This window comes from Pristiophorus japonicus, unplaced genomic scaffold (genome assembly GCF_044704955.1).
Source record: "Pristiophorus japonicus isolate sPriJap1 unplaced genomic scaffold, sPriJap1.hap1 HAP1_SCAFFOLD_2055, whole genome shotgun sequence".
In the NCBI taxonomy this organism is placed as follows: domain Eukaryota; kingdom Metazoa; phylum Chordata; class Chondrichthyes; family Pristiophoridae; genus Pristiophorus; species Pristiophorus japonicus.
In genome coordinates, this window is record NW_027251752.1 from 18,226 (window position 1) to 37,091 (window position 18,866).

An 18,866-nucleotide genomic window follows, 5' to 3' on the forward strand; every position below is an offset into this window, starting at 1 on the left:
GATGTTGGCCTGGTCGAGGACGCTAACGTTGGTGCGTCTGTCCTCCCAGGGGATTTGTAGGATCTTGCGGAGACAGCGTTGGTGGTATTTCTCCAGCGACTTGAGGTGTCTACTGTACATGGTCCATGTCTCTGAGCCATACAGGAGGGCGGGTATCACTACAGCCCTGTAGACCATGAGCTGGGTGGTAGGTTTGAGGGCCTGGTCTTCAAACACTCTTTTCCTCAGGCGGCCGAAGGCTGCACTGGCGCACTGGAGGCAGTGTTGGATCTCGTCGTCGATGCCTGCCCTTATTGATGAGAGGCTCCCGAGGTATGGGAAATGGTCCACGTTGTCCAGGGCCGCGCCGTGGATCGTGATGACTGGGGCGAGGACAGGCTGGTGGAGGACCTTTGTCTTACGGATGTTTAGCACAAGGCCCGTGCTTTCGTACGCTGCAGTAAATACGTCGACTTGGGGAATGTTGGTCGTTATCGAAAGGGGTGGACATTATGTTCCAGCTGTACAGAGCTTTGCTGAGACCCCATTCCATTCTGGCCCCCCGCCCCTCGGAGAATATATCGGCCTCGGAGGGGGGGGGGCAGGGCAGATTCACCAGAATGATACCGGGGACTGACAGGGTTAAATCCCGAGGACAGGTGACACAGACCGGGCCTGTGTGCCCTCGAGTGTAGAAGATTAAGCGATGATCTGATCGAGGGGTTTGAGAGGATTAAAGGATTCGATCGGGTAGGTTGAGAGAAACTGTTCCCTCTGGTGGGGGGCAGTCCAGAACAAGGGGACGTCACCTTCACATTGGAGCCCGGCCGTTCAGGGGTGATGTCGGGAAACACTTCTTCACACACAGGGCAGTGGGAATCTGGGACTCTCTTCCCCCAAAACACTGTGGATCCTGGGGGGCAATTGGAAATCTCAAAATTGAGATCGATAGATTTTCATTGGGTAAAGGTATTCAGGTTTACAGAACCAAGCCAGGTCAATGGAATTCTGATCAGATCAGCTGCAATCTAATTGAATGGTGGAACAGGCTCAAGGGGCTGAATGGGCCTCCTCCTGTTCCTAATGTAACAGGCCCGAGGGGCTGAACGGCCTCCTCCTGTTCCTAATGTAACAGGCTCGAGGGGCTGAATGGTCTCCTCCTGTTCCTAATGTAACAGGCTCGAGGGGCTGAATGGCCTCCTCCTGTTCCTAATGTAACAGGCCCGAGGGGCTGAACGGCCTCCTCCTGTTCCTAATGTAACAGGCTCGAGGGGCTGAATGGCCTCCTCCTGTTCCTAATGTAACAGGCTCGAGGGACTGAACGGCCTCCTCCTGTTACTAATGTAACAGACTCGAGGGGCTGGATGGGCCTCCTCCTGTTCCTAATGTAACAGGCTCGAGGAGCTGAATGGCCCCCTCCTGTTCCTAATGTAACAGGCTCGAGGGGCTGAATGGCCTCCTCCTGTTCCTAATGTAACAGGCTCGAGGGGCTGAATGGCCTCCTCCTGTTCCTAATGTAACAGACTCGAGGAGCTGAATGGCCCCCTCCTGTTCCTAATGTAACAGGCTCGAGGGGCTGAATGGCCTCCTCCTGTTCCTAATGTAACAGGCTCGAGGAGCTGAATGGCCCCCTCCTGTTCCTAATGTAACAGGCTCGAGGGGCTGAATGGCCTCCTCCTGTTCCTAATGTAACAGACTCGAGGGGCTGAATGGCCTCCTCCTGTTCCTAATGTAACAGGCTCGAGGGGCTGAATGGCCTCTTCCTGTTCCTAATGTAACAGACTCGAGGGGCTGAATGGCCTCCTCCTGTTTCTAATGTAACAGGCTCGAGGAGCTGAATGGCCTCCTCCTGATCTCTCACCTTCCCCCCCCACCCCCAGTCTCTCCCTGAGACCCCTCCTCCCAGTCTCTCCAGGTCTGTAAGGAAGAACTCTGGAGAACGTGGGTGATTTTCCAACGTTCACTGAAGTCCCTCATCCCCCGGGACTTTTGTGGTCAATCTCCCTCTGCCCCCTCTACAAGGCCTTCACATCCTCCCCACAGTGTGGTGCCCAGAATTGGACACAATACTCCAGTTGAGGCCGAACCAGTGTTTTATACAGGTTCATCATAACTCCCTTGCTTTTGTACTCTATGCCTCTATTTATGAAGCCCAGGATCCCGTCACCTTTTTTAAACACTTTCCCAACCCGCCCTGCCCCCTTCACCGATTTGTGACAGTGATGGCTCAATGTTCCTCGCTCGACTGTCCATCCGCCGTGTCTCACTCCTCATCATCAGAGACAGTCCCTCGGAATCGAGGAAGACTTGCTTCCACTCTTAACACGAGTCCTTTGGTGGCTGAACAGTCCAATACGGGAACCACAGTCCCTGTCACAGGTGGGACAGACAGTGGTTGAGGGAAGGGGAGGGTGGGACTGGTTTGCCGCACGCTCCTTCCGCTGCCTGCGCTTGGTTTCTGCACGCTCTCGGCGACGAGACCCAAGGTGCTCAGCGCCCTTCCTGATGCACTCCCTCCACTTAGGGCGGACTGGTCTTTGGCCAGGGACTCCCAGGTGTCGGTGGGGATGTTGCACTTTATCAGGGAGGCTTTGAGGGTGGTCCCTTGTAACGTTTCCTCTGCCCACCTTTGGCTCGTTTGCCGTGAAGGAGTTCCGAGTAGAGCGCTTGCTTTGGGAGTCTCGTGTCGGGGGAATGCGGACAATGTGGCCCTGCCCAGCGGAGCTGGTCGAGTGTGGTCAGTGCTTCGATGCTGGGGATGTTGACCTGGTAAAGGACGCTAACGTTGGTGCGTCTGTCCTCCCAGGGGACAAAAGCAAGGAAGTTACTTTGAACCTTTATAAACCACTGGGTCGGCCTCAACTGGAGTATCTGGGCACCACACTTTAGGGAGGATGTGAAGGCATTGGAGAGGGTGAAGGGGAGATTGACCAGAATGGTTCCAGGGATGAGGGACTTCAGTGACGGGGAGAGACTGGAGAAGCTGGGGTTGTTCTCCTTGGAACAAAGAAGGTTGAGAGGAGATTTGATCGAGGTGTTCACAATCATGAGGGGCCTGGACAGAGATACAGAGAAACGGTTCCCATTGGTGGAAGGGTCGAGAACCAGAGGACACAGATTTAAGGCGATTGGCAGAAGAACCAAAGGCGACACGAGGAAAACCGTTTTTACGCAGCGAGTGGTTAGGATCTGGAACGCGCTGCCTGAGAGGGTAGGGTGGTGGAGGCAGACTCAATCGTGGCTTTCAAAAGGGAGTTGGATAAGTACCTGAAGGAAATAATATTGCAGGGCCACGGGGAAAGGGCGGGAGAGGGACTGGCTGAGGTGCCCTTGAAGAGAGCCGGCACGGGCTCGACGGGTCGAATGGCCTCCCTCTGTGCTGCAACCGTTCCATGATTCTACCACACTTCTGAACTGTGAACGATAGCAGAGAGTAGGACATCCAGGAGTGAGTTACAGGCTGGAATCTAATCGAGGGGTTCGGGGGGTTTATATATAGAATAACAGATACCCGGGAGTGAGTTACAGGCTGGAATCTAATCGAGGGGTTCGGGGTTTATATATAGAATAACAGATACCCGGGAGTGAGTTACAGGCTGGAATCTAATCGGGGGGTTTATATATAGAATAACAGATACCCGGGAGTGAGTTACAGGCTGGAATCTTATCGACGGGTTCGGGCGATTTATATATAGAATAACAGATACCTGGGAGTGAGTTACAGGCTGGAATCTAATCGAGGGGTTCGGGGGTTTATATATAGAATAACAGATACACGGGAGTGAGTTACAGGCTGGAATCTAATCGAGGGGTTCGGGGGTTTATATATAGAATAACAGATACCCAGGAGTGAGTTACAGGCTGGAATCTATTCGGGGGGGGGGGGGTTTATATATAGAATAACAGATACCTGGGAGTGAGTTACAGGCTGGAATCTAATTGAGGGGTTCGGGGGGTTTATATATAGAATAACAGATACCCGGGAGTGAGTTACAGGCTGGAATCTAATCGAGGGGTTCGGGGGGTTTATATATAGAATAACAGATACCCGGGAGTGAGTTACAGGCTGGAATCTAATCGACGGGTTCGGGCGGTTTATATATAGAATAACAGATACCTGGGAGTGAGTTACAGGCTGGAAACTAATCGGGGGGTTTATATATAGAATAACATACCCAGGAGTGAGTTACAGGCTGGAATCTAATTGAGGGGTTTATATATAGAATAACATATCTGGGAGTGAGATACAGGCTGGAATCTAATCGGGGGGTTTATACATAGAATAACAGATACCCAGGAGTGAGTTACAGGCTGGAATCTAATCAAGGGGTTCGGGGGATTTATATATAGAATAACAGATACCCGGGAGTGAGTTACAGGCTGGAATCTAATCGAGGGGTTCGGGGGGTTTATATATAGAATAACTGATACCCGGGCGTGAGTTACAGGCTGGAATCTAATCGAGGGGTTTGGGGGTTTTATACATAGAACAACGGATACCCGGGAGTGAGTTATAAGCTGGAATCTAATCGGGGGGTTTATATATAGAATAACGGATACATGGGAGTGAGTTACAAGCTGGAATCTAGGGACGGGGGGTTATATATAGAATAACGGACACCTGGGAGTGAGTTACAGGCTGGGATCTAATCGAGGGGTTCGGGGGGTTTATATATAGAATAACTGATCCCCAGGAGTGAGTTACAGGCTGGAATCTAATCGAGGGGTTCGGGGGGGTTATATATAGAATAACAGATACCCGGGAGTGAGTTACAGGCTGGAATATGTTCGGGGGGTTTATATATAGAATAACAGATACCCGGGAGTGAGTTACAGGCTGGAATCTAATCGAGGGGTTCGGGGGGTTTATATATAGAATAACAGATACCCGGGAGTGAGTTACAGGCTGGAATCTAATCGAGGGGTTCGGAGGTTTATATATAGAATAACAGATACCCGGGAGTGAGTTACAGGCTGGAATCTAATCGAAGGGTTCGGGGGGTTTATATATAGAATAACTGATCCCCGGGAGTGAGTTACAGGCTGGAATCTAATCGAGGGGTTCAGGGAGGTTTATATCTAGAATAACAGATACCCGGGAGTGATTTACAGGCTGGAATCTAATCGAGGGGTTCGGGGGGGTTTATACATAGAATAACGGATACCCGGGAGTGAGTTACAGGCTGGAATCTAATCGAAGGGTTCGGAGGTTTATATATATAGAATAACTGATCGCCAGGAGTGAGTTACAGGCTGGGATCTAATAGAGGGGTTCGGGGGGTTTATATATATAGAATAACAGATACCTAGGAGTGAGTTACAGGCTGGGATATAATCGAGGGGTTTGGGGAGGTTTATATATATAGAATAACAGATACCCAGGAGTGAGTTACAGGCTGGGATATAATCGAGGGGTTCGGGGAGGTTTATATATAGAATAACAGATACCCGGGAGTGAGTTACAGGCTGGAATCTAATCGAGGGGTTCGGGGGTTTATATACAATAACAGATACCCGGGAGTGAGTTACAGGCTGGAATCTAATTGAGGGGTTCGGAGGTTTATATATAGAATAACAGATACCCGGGAGTGAGTTACAGGCTGGAATCTAATCGAGGGGTTTGGGGGGTTTATATATAGAATAACAGATACCTAGGAGTGAGTTACAGGCTGGGATATAATCGAGGGGTTCGGGGGGTTTATATATAGAATAACAGATACCCAGGAGTGAGTTACAGGCTGGGATATAATCGAGGGGTTCGGGGAGGTTTATATATAGAATGACGAGCCAGTTTGAAGAGCAGTGTGCAGTGCAGGCTTTAATAGATTTGAACAGTGCTCCATACAAGGTATCTAATACTGCATTGGACTGTCTCATGTACAAACACAAGGTCGTTGTATCGAGCATGATTAACCATTGTCCACATGAAGGTGAGAAATACAGAACTTTCAGTGAGGCTTAATAAAGACTAACAGCCAGTGTTAATTGCGGGACACGTTGGTCCCTGATTTTCCCCCCATTAAGACGTGCAACGGTTTTCCACACTCACCACGGACACGTTCGCTGGTGAGCGCGCACCACGGCCGATCGGGAAGATCGCCGGGCCCAGTTGCTCTCAGTCCACACGTCGCCGTTGGGTGGCTGGGGTCGGCCAGCCTCCAGCGGGAATTCCGCGGGGACAGCCAGCGCCCTCCCCAGGGCTCGGCCCTCCTGTGGCGGAGGTTGGCCGAGGGCCGGTTCCCGACGGCGACAGCAGCGGGTGGACACGTGCTTATCGCGGGTCCGCGCAACCGCCGGAGAGGAGCTGTTCCCTTGTACTTCTCTCCCCTTGTTGGCCCTGGGATTTGTTCCTCTCGCCGCGATGGTCAGACTGCCGTGGTTGGGGGGAAGCAGGCTTGGACTTTGACTGCCCCCTCAGTTACCTATGTTTGTGACTCCTTCCCACCACACGCATAAGACGACAGCGAGACTGTTTCTTCCTCTGGGGAAATGGCGGGGGGGGGATGTTGAGGCTGGGGGGGGGGGTTCCCGTAGGGGTTGAGGTTATGGTGGGGGGGTGTTCCCATGGAGTTGAGGCTGGGGGGGGGGGTCCCATTGGAGTTGAGGTTGGGGGGGGGGGTTCCCGTTAGGGTTGGTTGGGGGGGTTCCCGTAGGGGTTGAGGTTGTGGTGGGGGGTTCCCATGGAGTTGAGTTTGGGGGAGGGGGGGTGTTCCCGTTAGGGTTGGTTGAGGGGGTTCCCGTCGGATTTGAGGCTGGGGGTATCCCATTGGGTTGAGGTTAGGGGGGTGGTTTCCCATTAGGGTTGGCTGGGAGGGGGTTGGGGGGTTCCCGTTGGAGTTGAGGCTGGCTGACGCTAAGGCCCACCCATGTGGCCGTTCACCAGGACTGGTTTTTTTGTCCCCGTCACGCTGAGGGGTTGCCCGGCAGAGAGACGCGAGGGGCCGGAATGCTTGCTGATCACCATTCAATGTACAGCAGTAAGTAAGCCCGTGAACGTCCACAATACAATCGTTGCAAGGAAAGACAGCTTTACAGAATTGCATACAGTCCACAGGTAGACATACACTTTCTAGAATAATATTTACAATCAAGGGGTCAGGGCTGGAATGGCCGTCTGGCCCAGGTTTACAATGTACAGCAGACAGATGGACCTGGGCTGGGGCAAATAGTGAATCATATTGGGCGTGAATGTGTCCTTCCCTTGAGCAACTTGGGTTGGCCCGGATGGTTAGATGATTAGGACCATGGGTTGTCTAAGCTGGGGCACATTACCCATTGTTGATACTCAGTCTCACTTAAAATACATTGGACATTGATTACCTTTTATAATGTGTTTTCAGAGAGGGACTGGGTGAGATCATGGGTAGGTGAGGTTGAGGGATGTGCTGAGATCGTTGGGTAGGTGGGATTGAGGGATGTGCTGAAATCGTTGGGTAGGTGGGATTGAGGGATGTGCTGAGATCATGGATAGGTGGGATTGAGGGATGTGCTGAGATCATGGATAGGTGGGATTGAGGGATGTGCTGAAATCGTTGGGTAGGTGGGATTGAGGGATGTGCTGAGATCATGGATAGGTGGGATTGAGGGATGTGCTGAGATCATGGATAGGTGGGATTGAGGGATGTGCTGAGATCATGGATAGGTGGGATTGAGGGATGTGCTGAGATCATGGATAGGTGGGATTGAGGGATGTGCTGAGATCATTGGGTAGGTGGGATTGAGGGATGTGCTGAGATCGTTGGGTAGGTGGGATTGAGGGATGTGCTGAGATCATGGATAGGTGGGATTGAGGGATGTGCTGAGATCATGGATAGGTGGGATTGAGGGATGTGCTGAGATCGTTGGGTAGGTGGGATTGAGGGATGTGCTGAGATCATGGATAGGTGGGATTGAGGGATGTGCTGAGATCATGGGTAGGTGAGGTTGAGTGATAAAGGGAGAAGGAGGGCAGATGGGAGTTGAGGGATATGGTGAGTAGGGGGGGTTGGGATCAATTTAAAAGTTCACCAAGGTTCCATGCAAAGTGGGTGGTCCCTATGGACGTCCATTCCAGCCCCAGTAACAGTACCAGCTTTGGAAGGAATATAGGCAGAGACTGCACAAAGGGGTACTTATCACGCGGGTTCAAAGGGACACTTAACTACTATATAAGGCAGTGTGCATAGAATTACAACCACAAGTTCACAAGAAGGCTAACGCCTTGGTATAGATATACACGGTACTACTCAAGAGATACTATATGAGGACGAGGGTCCCAGAAGCTGGTAAAGGGGATGGAACTTTACTCCTCGGTATCTTGCATTGCCCTCCGATCCACTGAACAGCTTACTGGAACTTGGCTCTGATTGTTTTTGCAGGAAGAACTCAAGAAAGTCTCCAAACCTTTCCTCTCCTGTTGCAAAACCTGCCCTTTCGATCATGCTCTTCCCTCCTCCCTGACTACGTCTGGCATCGAGACGCAGCGCACCGCCCCCTGGCTTGGAACTGCAGGGACCCCTCCCCTTTCCTCTCGCACCCTGTGGGCATGTACGAGCCGAGCTTGGCAACCGCTGGCCGTCGGTTAACCTCAGCTCTGGTGGCATCCCAATGGCCGGTGTCCTCGGGCGATACGAAGGGTTGACATTGCCACTCCGCGCTGGCGCGAATTCAGGGTTCAGCTTGGCCGATATACCGCTGGCAAATGAATTGTAACGCGGGCGGGTGCAAAGTGAAGCTTCCGTGACCATGCCCGCCAAACGTCAGCAGAGCGACGCAGATGTTCCAAAGGGTCCTCATTGCCCCGGAATTTAGGACCGCTTATGATCAGTTTATGGGGGAGGTGCGAGCAGGTTGAGTTTCTGCCCATTGGGAGCTGGGTTCAGACTGTCCCCCAGTTCCTGAATGGCCGCTGAAGAGAGACAAAATCAGGTCTAGGAATTGGCTTTCAACTCTGTTGTGACGTGATTTTTCGCTCTTCTGCAAAGCCAGCTCTGTAAGCGTCTACTTCAGTCGAGTCACACTGCGTTGTGCTTGTATTTAACATATCGCCCCTCCGTTTTGTGCAAGCGAAGAGGTATTTTAGCGAGTTGCGGGAGCAAGTGCCGACCGGGAGCAGGCTTGTCTCACTTCCTCAGGCTATGGTTCATTGGCCAAGGGTTACCGGGGGTCATCTTGGGGAAGAGAGTGTCTGAAGGGCCGGCCCTGGCTGGCGATCTTAAACTAACCTTCAAATCAGTTCAGGGGTGCTTTCGGGGAGCACCTTTTCACGCAAAGGCTCAAGGAAATATGGAAGTCTCTCCCTCGAAAATGCTGTGGGTCAATTGAAAATTTCGAGATTGAGGGTGAGAGTATTAAGGGTTACGGAATCAAGGCGGGCAGAAGTAGTTAAGAGGCACATCGGCCGCGAACTTATTGAATGGTGGAGCAGGCTGGAGGGGCCTCCTTCTGTTCCTGTCTCCTACGGGAGTTGGTCGCATCTCACTTTCTGGTCAGCGGACGTCCAACCAACCAACAAGAGAGTTAGATGTGGCCCTTACGGCTAAAGGGATCAAGCTGTATGGAGAGAAAGCAGGGATGGGGTACTGAAGTTGCATGTTCAGCCATGATCTTATTGAATGGTGGTGCAGGCTCGAATGGCCTACTCCTGCACCTATTTTCTTTGTTTCAACCCTCGTCCACTCCCGAGCAGCTTCTGGGACCTCTGTCGTTACAATCACAGTGATATTCTGTTACTTTGACCGATTTACGATACGGAACCAACGGATGCTACATTTACACGGTATATTTACAGTCCACAAATCAAGGGGGGAGGGAGTGGTGGGTGAGAAAAAGAATCGCCCTTGGGCTCCGGTAAACCCCATCGGAAAATCAGGCCCACATCAGCACTTTGTTTTTCAGGAGACCTTTTGTCATTCTTTGTGCCATCGAACTCCCTCATCCAGCGAGGTTTCCAGCGATGGTGCTTATAACACCAGGGACCCACCCCTGTGTGAGCGCTTGATCTCCAAGCAACCAGGGCTTACTTCTTACCGGTTGGCACTTAATTGATGGCTGACGTCATCACCAATGAGGAGATAGCATCTGCCCGGAAAACGTATTAACGAAACTTCATTTGGTTCCCGGCAGGGAGTGATGAAGCTCTCGCCCAGCGCTGTCGGAAGGCCGCGAGCCTGCCGGTGGACCGTGCGCGCTCCACTGTCCCGTTGGGGGAGGGGGCGCGAATATGGCCGTGGAGAGAGGGCGGGCAGTCTGGCCGAGCGACCCCCTCAAGCGTTCGCTGCTCCTGTTGGTGGCCAGGCCCAGGAGGGGTGCGTACATTGTCTGCTCCTCTCCCAAGATCAGGAGGGTGGGGCCGAATTACAGGCCAAAAATGGAGGAGGAGCAGCCCCTTCACATCTCGGGAGCACGATCCTGGTCTAAAGGTCGCCAACGTTCCAGGATTGGACTGTCCTGTGACGCTCCAGTGATTAAAGGTTTATCCCCAGGGTCAGGGTCGCGCGTGACCCTGGAGAAAAATCACAGGGGGACAAACGCTCGGGTTTATTTGTAATTCAAAGTAGTGGAGAATGAGAAAAAGCTGTTTGACGGACAGTCGACACAACGTAGAATTTGTCCGCTGGGCTCCTCGAGGATTGAGTAGTCGGATCGCCAATGGCAGGGAGCGTGTGGGGAGGGAGGCCTAGCTCGCGTGATAACCGCCAGAAATTCGTCCAACCATCGTTGGCCAGGCCAACTGGTCTCCCGACCAACCGGAACCGCGGGTCCTTCTGTGTGTCTGTAGCTACAGCTCCCGCTCTCCCGACCAACCATCTGATGCCATCTGATCTGGACTGAGCACTTCAGCTGGTGCAACCCACCCCATACCACTCCCTCAGGGGGTCTGACTGACTCGAGATCACTGCTGGGAGGCAGGATAACCAGAGGGCACAGATCTCCGATCATCGGCCAAAGAGCCGGGGGCGGGGGAGATGAAAATTTTGTTTAACGCAGCGAGTTGTTGTGATCGGGAACGCGCTGCCTGAAAGGGCGGTGGGAGCAGATTCAATCGTAACTCTCAGAGGGTTGTAAACCTGTGGAATTCGCTGCCTCAGAGAGCTGTGGAAGCCGGGACAGTGAATATATTTAAGACAGAAATAGACAGTTTCTTAAACGATAAGGGGACGGGCAGGGAAGTGGAGCTGAGTCCATGATCGGATCAGCCATGACGGAGCAGGCTCGAGGGGCCGAATGGCCGACTCCTGCTCCTATTTCTTATGTTCTTAAATACTTGAAGAGGAAAAATTTGCAGGGTTACGGGGAAAGAGCGGGGAGGGAGTGTGGGACTGATTGGATCGGGTTCACAGAACCGGCACGGCACGGCACGGGCTCAATGGGACCAACGGCCTCTTTCTCTGCCGAACGTTTCCCGAGAAGGAACAAGCGAAATATTTCGTGCTTTGAACCTGTTGCCGACCGGTTGTTGGACCCCAGCGCTCGGGCAGGGGGAATCTGGGCAGGGCAGGGCACGGGCACGGAAAGGGGAGACGGTACTTGAAGCAGGCTGCCTCTCCCAGGCCCTTGTCCTCCAGGCCTTTTCTTTAGCTTTGCGTTGCGTGTTGCCAACTCCGCTCAGACAGCCCTTTCCCCAACCCCCGATGTTCTTTATATCATTAAGAAACAAATGTGCCGGAAGGCCACTGTTTCACGTCGCCCGCCACCGCCCCCTGTGATTTACTTCCCGGGTTGCTTTGCTCGCACCCAAGTGTCCGGGAGATCAGTCCTCGATTGCTGGGAGTCTCCAGGCCAATCCTGGAGGGATTGGCGACAACACTTAACGGGTCGCGTGCAGGAGAGTCTGGCATCGGAGCCGCGACGATTGTCCGCGCTTAGGCCTCGGGGGTGGGGCAGTGGGCGTTCCACGGGCGGGGACGCCGGAATCCAAGGAGATTCTTTTTCATATACATATATATATATATACATATACACATTTAACAAGGTGGCATAAAGCAATGATACAGGCTGTTGTTGGTCTCTCTCTCCCTCTCTCGTACACTATTGTTGGCAACAGTCACTTGGTGCTCCGGAAGATGAAGAGGCAGTTTATACCGATCGTTGCTCAGCAACGCTTGCCACTGTTGCTTAGCGATCTGATAGTTGGATGAGGGCGAGGGTGGGGGGGGGGGGGGGAAGGAGAGAGAGAAGGAAGGAAAGAAGGGAGCAGAGAGAGGGAAGGAACAGGCAGCGATGGAGGGAGAGGAAAAGGTCGCTGGAGGGAGGCAGAGGGATGTTGAGAGGGACAGAGGGGAGGACAGAGCAAGTCAGGGAGAAATAGTGAGGGATATGAGAAAATGGAGGGTTGGCGAAGGAGAGGGAGGGATGGAGGGAGAGAGAAAGAGGGGGGATTGGAGAGAGAGAAGGATAGGAGGAGAGAGGGTGACGGAGGGAGACGTAGTCAGGGGGAGAGAAAGGGGAGGGTTGGAGAAAGGGCAGGATGGTGAGAGAAAAGGAGTGAGATAGAGGAGTGTTGGAGAGAGGGAGGGAGTGAGAATGGAGAGTGTTGGACAGAGGGAGGGAAGAATGGAGAGAGAGGGGAAAGAGGGAGGAAGAAAAAGGGGAGTGTTTGAGGGAGGGAGGGAGAGAGAGGGGAGTGTTGGAGGGAGGGAGGGAGTGTTGGAGAGAGGGAAAGAGAGAGGGGAGTGTTGGAGTGAGAGAGGAGAAGGAGAGAGGGGAGTGTTGGAGGGAGGGAAGGAGAAGGGAGTGTTGGAGGGAGAGAGGGGAGTGTTAGAGAGAGGGGAGTTTTGGAGGGAGAGAGGGAGGGATGGAGTGAGTGACGGTAGGTATGGAGTGAGAGAGGGGAGGGTTGGAGGGAGAGGGGGAGGGATGGAGTGAGAGAGGGGAGAGATAGTGTTAGAGGGAGGGAGTGAAGGTTTGAGAGAGAGGGATGGCGTGAGAGAGAGGAGAGATAGTGTTAGAGAGAGGGAGGGAGTGAAGGAGTGAGAGAGAGGGGAGATAGTGTTAGAGGGAGGGAGGGAGTGAAGGTTTGAGAGAGAGGGATGGAGTGAGAGAGAGGAGAGATAGTGTTAGAGAGAGAGAGGGAGGGAGTGAAGGAGTGAGAGAGGGGGATGGAGTGAGAGAGAGGAGAGATAGTGTTAGAGAGAGGGAGGGAGTGAAGGAGTGAGAGAGAGGGGAGATAGTGTTAGAGGGAGGGAGAGAGTGAAGGTTTGAGAGAGGGATGGAGTGAGAGAGAGGAGAGATAGTGTGAGAGGGAGGGAGTGAAGGAGTGAGAGAGTGGGATGGAGTGAGAGAGAGGAGAGATAGTGTGAGAGGGAGGGAGTGAAGGAGTGAGAGAGTGGGATGGAGTGAGAGAGAGGAGAGATAGTGTGAGAGGGAGGGAGTGAAGGAGTGAGAGTGGGATGGAGTGAGAGAGAGGAGAGATAGTGTTAGAGAGAGGGAGGGAGTGAGAGAGGGGGATGGAGTGAGAGAGAGGAGAGATAGTGTGAGAGGGAGGGAGTGAAGGAGTGAGAGTGGGATGGAGTGAGAGAGAGGAGAGATAGTGTTAGAGAGAGGGAGGGAGTGAAGGAGTGAGAGAGGGGGATGGAGTGAGAGAGAGGGGAGCTCCCTCAGTCAGAGAAGAGACTAGCGAAGGATTTCCTCAGGTTACGGATAGTTTCGGCCTTCACCTCATCGTGACTAAGGCTTGTACGAGGCAGTAATGTTTCTGGAATGTTGAATGTATTTGTCAGAGACTGTGATTTGCTGGAGAGTAATGCAAAAGGATCACTATTAGACACATGAGGCAACTCCGAGATGTCTTTGTTTCATACCACACACGAGCTCCAGTCCGGTGAGAGTGTGGGACAATGTCCTTGTCCTGGCAGTATGGGGAGGGAGGATGGACCAATGTCATTGTAACTGATTTGACATCTCTCTCTCGCTCTGTCTCTCGCACTCTTGCAGCCATGGCTCAGTGGGTCTTGCCTCCGACTCAGGAGGTCGTGGGTTCGAGCCCCCTCTCCAGAGACACGAGCCCCGTCACCCAGGCCTGACACTCCTCCCCCCGGTGCCAGTACTGGGGGAGCGGCGCACTGTCGGAGGGGCAGTACTGAGGGAGTGCCGCACTGTCGGAGGGGCGGTACTGGGGGAGCGCCGCACTGTTGGAGGGGCAGTACCGAGGGAGCGCCGCACTGTTGGAGGGGCAGTACCGAGGGAGCGCCGCACTGTTGGAGGGGCAGTACCGAGGGAGCCCCGCACTGTTGGAGGGGCAGTACCGAGGGAGTGCCGCACTGTTGGAGGGGCGGTACTGAGGGAACGCCATTCGGTCAGATTTGTGGTCTTTCGGGACTGAAAGTTTTCATATATCCAGTTTATGTTTGTCCACTGTTCTCTTGTCTAAGTTGGCCGTGATACAGCTCAGCCCTGATGTCACTGAATGTCGGAACAGGCTCAAGGGGCTGAATGGCCTCCTCCTGTTCCTAATGTAACAGGCTCGAGGGGCTGAATGGCCTCCTCCTGTTCCTAATGTAACAGGCTCGAGGGGCTGAATGGCCTCCTCCTGTTCCTAATGTAACAGGCTCGAGGGATAGAATGGCCTCCTCCTGTTCCTAATGTAACAGGCTCAAGGGGCTGAATGGCCTCCTCCTGTTCCTAATGTAACAGGCTCGAGGGGCTGAATGGCCTCCTCCTGTTCCTAATGTAACAGGCTCGAGGGGCTGAACGGCCTCCTCCTGTTCCTAATGTAACAGGCTCGAGGGGCTGAATGGCCTCCTCCTGTTCCTAATGTAACAGGCTCGAGAGGCTGAATGGCCTCCTCCTGTTCCTAATGTAACAGGCTCGAGGGGCTCCCTCCCAGCGAGAGCTGGCCCTGTTTCTGGCCAGGGCGGAGGTCATCACGTACAGAAGGGGTAGGATCTGCAGGGAATTCGAGGCCAGAGTTATCTCTCCTGGCCCAGTTTCAATCGCCTAGATGGGGTCGGAGAGCCATTTCCCAGATTTTTTTCCCCACAAAATTGACCTTGGGCGCCGGGGGAGGACGTTATCTGGTCATTTGGCCTCACCCAGGAGATCACATGGTTCCGGGAGAGGTGGTGAGTGTTAATGTTGTCATAGACAAGGCATCGCAAATTGTGCGGGAACAGGTTCGACGGAGCAGTGGGTCGTCACCTGCCCATACTTGTCTTCCCTCCCAATCCCATTTTTACCAACATATTTTGTGGGTTTTTTTCCCCCTTCCTGCTCAGAGGTGTTCCCACCTGTCCTCGCCCTCGGAGTCTGCTGCCAATTATTGACCAAGTGTGAACCATTGCTCACAGGGTGGTTCGGCTGATCCTGCTCCCAGGCCTGGGACAGAGCCCCTTGCCAGGATTATCCGGCACGGATAGGTCGGTCCGGCACAGCTCGTTCTCCGATGACATCTCCTCTTGGCCACTCCCCCTCACTACGACGTGACTATATCATAAGAACATAAGAAATAGGAGCAGGAGTCGGCCATTCGGCCCCTCGAGCCTGCTCCGCCATTTAATACGATCATGGCTGATCCGATCATGGACTCAGCTCCACTTCCCTGCCCGCTCCCCATAACCCTTCACTCCCTTATCGCTCAAAAATCTATCTATTTCCGCCTTAAATATATTCCACCGATTTACAACCCTCTGAGAGAAGAAATTCCTCCTCATCTCAGTTTTAAATGGGCGGCCCCTTATTCTAAGACCACGCCCCCTAGTTCTAGTCTCCCCCATCAGTGGAAACATCCTCTCTGCATCCACCTTGTCGAGCCCCCTCATAATCTTATATATTTCGATAAGATCACCTCTCATTCTTCTGAACTCCAATGAGTAGAGGCCCAACCTCATCAACCTTTCCTCATAAGTCAACCCCCTCATCCCCGGAATCAACTGAGTGAACCTTCTCTGAACAGCCTCCAAAGCAAGTACATCCTTCCTTGACACAAAGATTAGTGGGAAAGCGGGTTGTGTAGAGGATACAGAGAGGCTGCAAAGAGATTTAGATAGGTTAAGCGAATGGGCTAAGGTTTGGCAGATGGAATACAATGTCGGAAAGTGTGAGGTCATCCACCTTGGGGAAAAAAAGCAGTAAAAGGGAATATTATTTGAATGGGGAGAAATTACAACATGCTGAGGTGCAGAGGGACCTGGGGGTCCTTGTGCATGAATCCCAAAAAGGTTAGTTTGCAGGTGCAGCAGGTAATCAGGAAGGCGAATGGAATGTCGGCCTTCATTGCGAGAGGGATGGAGTACAAAAGCAGGGAGGTCCTGCTGCAACTGTCTAGGGTATTGGTGAGGCCGCACCTGGAGTACTGCGTGCAGTTTTGGTCACCTTACTTAAGGAAGGATATACTGGCTTTGGAGGGGGTACAGAGACGATTCACTAGGCTGATTCCGGAGATGAGGGGGTTACCTTATGATGATAGATTGAGTAGACTGGGTCTTTACTCGTTGGAGTTCAGAAGGATGAGGGGGGATCTTATAGAAACATTTAAAATAATGAAAGGGATAGACAAGATAGAGGCAGAGAGGTTGTTTCCACTGGTCGGGGAGACTAGATCTAGGGGGCACAGCCTCAAAATACGGGGAAGCCAATTTAAAACCGAGTTGAGAAGGAATTTCTTCTCCCAGAGGGTTGTGAATCTGTGGAATTCTCTGCCCAAGGAAGCAGTTGAGGCTAGCTCATTGAATGTATTCAAGTCACAGATAGATAGATTTTTAACTAATAAGGGAATTAAGGGTTACGGGGAGCGGGCGGGTAAGTGGAGCTGAATCCACGGCCAGATCAGCCATGATCTTGTTGAATGGCGGAGCAGGCTCGAGGGGCTAGATGGCCTACTCCTGTTCCTAATTCTTAATACGGAGACTAAAACTGCACGCAGTACTCCAGGTGTGGCCTCACCAATACCCTGTATAACTGTAGCAAGACTTCCCTGCTTTTATATTCCATCCCCTTTGCAATAAAGGCCAAGATACCATTGGCCTTCCTGATCACTTGCTGTACCTGCATACTAATCTTTTGTGTTTCATGCACAAGTACCCCCAGGTCCCGCTGTACTGCGGCATTTTGCAATCTTTCTCCATTTAAATCTGTCCTCAGAAGGACAAGGGGTTCAGATACTCGTTCTACTGAGACCCTTGTCCCATCATCAGTCTGGGTTAGACCGGGTGCAAGTGAGTTGAGGGACCTCCAATCTAACCCTCCACACTGGGCTTCAAGACCGATGGATTGGTATGGTCTCTCTACCTGAGGAAGGACATACCTGCCTCAGAGGTATGCAACGAAGGTTCACCAGACTGATTCCTGGGATGAAAGAGTTGTCCTATGAGAAGAGATTGAGCAGAATGGGCCCATACTCTCTGGAGTTTAGAAGAATGAGAGGTGATCTTGTTGAAACCTATAAGATTCTGAGGGGGATTGACAGGGTAGATGCAGGGAGGGTGTTTGCCCCCGGGCTAGGGAGTCTAGAACCAGGGGTCACACAGTCTCAGGATAAGGGGACGGCCATTTAGGACTGAGATGAGGAGGAATTTCTTCACTCAGAGGGGGGTGAATCTTTGGAATTCTCTGCCCCAGAGGGCTGTGGAGGCTCCGTCGTTGAGTATATTCAAGGCCGAGATCGAGAGATTTGGGGGAATTGAGGGATTGAGAGGGTGGAGTTGAGGTGGAAGATAAGCCGGGATCTCATTAAGTGGCGGAGCAGGCTCCAGGGGGCCTCCTGCTCCTAAGTTGGCCTGGGGTTTTTAATCAGGTTTTTGCCTCTCCCAGGAGATCACATGTCTCCGGTTGGGGTGGAGTGTGGAATGTTTCAGTGTAAGGGGTGTCGCAGTTGTGCGGGGCGGACTGGTTGGGCTGGGTGCCTTTCCGCCATTGTTCATGGGTTTAGATGTAACCTTCAGGGCTGCTGACCGAGGGCCGTGCGGCTCTTTGTCGGCCGGGGCGGACACGATGGGCCGGAATGGCCTCCTCCTGTGCTGTACATGTCTATGTTTCTAATTCCGATGTTCTCATGAATCGGCGAGGGGCTGTGTGGAAGGTGGGGAACGGGATGAGAGCGATGGCTCAAGAAGACCTGGCTGTTCCTTCACTAGAATGCGTATCAGATGCCTGCAATGTCCAGGCCTGGTGGCGCCCAGTTCCTGTGACGGAGCGTGTTGACAGGGGCTGGGTTGGGGGGGGGGGGAGAGGTAGCTCTCGAGGAAAGTCCGTCACGGGAATAAAACTCCAAGTGGACGACTGGGGTACTGCAACTGCTGATGGCTCGTGCGCCAAGGTCACGTGATGTCACCGTTGCTGCATTGGAGACATCTTGTATGGTGTGTACATCTTGGTGATGTTGGTAAAACTCTGATCGGTCGCGTCACGTGGCGTCGTGGGCAAGTACCCCATGGCAACCAGAGCCTGCAGGCTCCCAGGGCCTCCCCCCTCCCCCACCCCGAGAGGAACCGTTCACCGTCAGGAGCCCACCCGTGGGGGGAGGGGAAATTCAACGGCAGGCTCGAAACTCCACTGAGGACTCATGTGTGGTAGGAAACAGGCTCCATAATGCTTTACAACAAAGTACAGAGTTTGGTTCATCGGCGTTGGGAGGAGGGGGCTGTGACGACGAGGGCCGGGGTGGGGGGGAGGGGTTTGGGAACTGGGGGGAATTGGGGAAGGGTTACGGAAGGTAACTGATTCTCCAACCTTGGGTCCTGGGAATCAAATGGACAACCCTCGGGATCATGGCCCTCCCCACCGCCAGCACCGATAACGCCAACTCTGCATTTTGTCACAACACATCAGGCGTCCCCCAGTGTCTGCTATTCAACGATATCTTAAACAACCCGGCACACTTCGACGGGCCCCTGCCCTTCCCCCGCCCCCACCCCCCCCCCCCCCCCCCCCCCGCCCAGTCTCGACAGTTTCGGTCAAAAGCTTCACACACC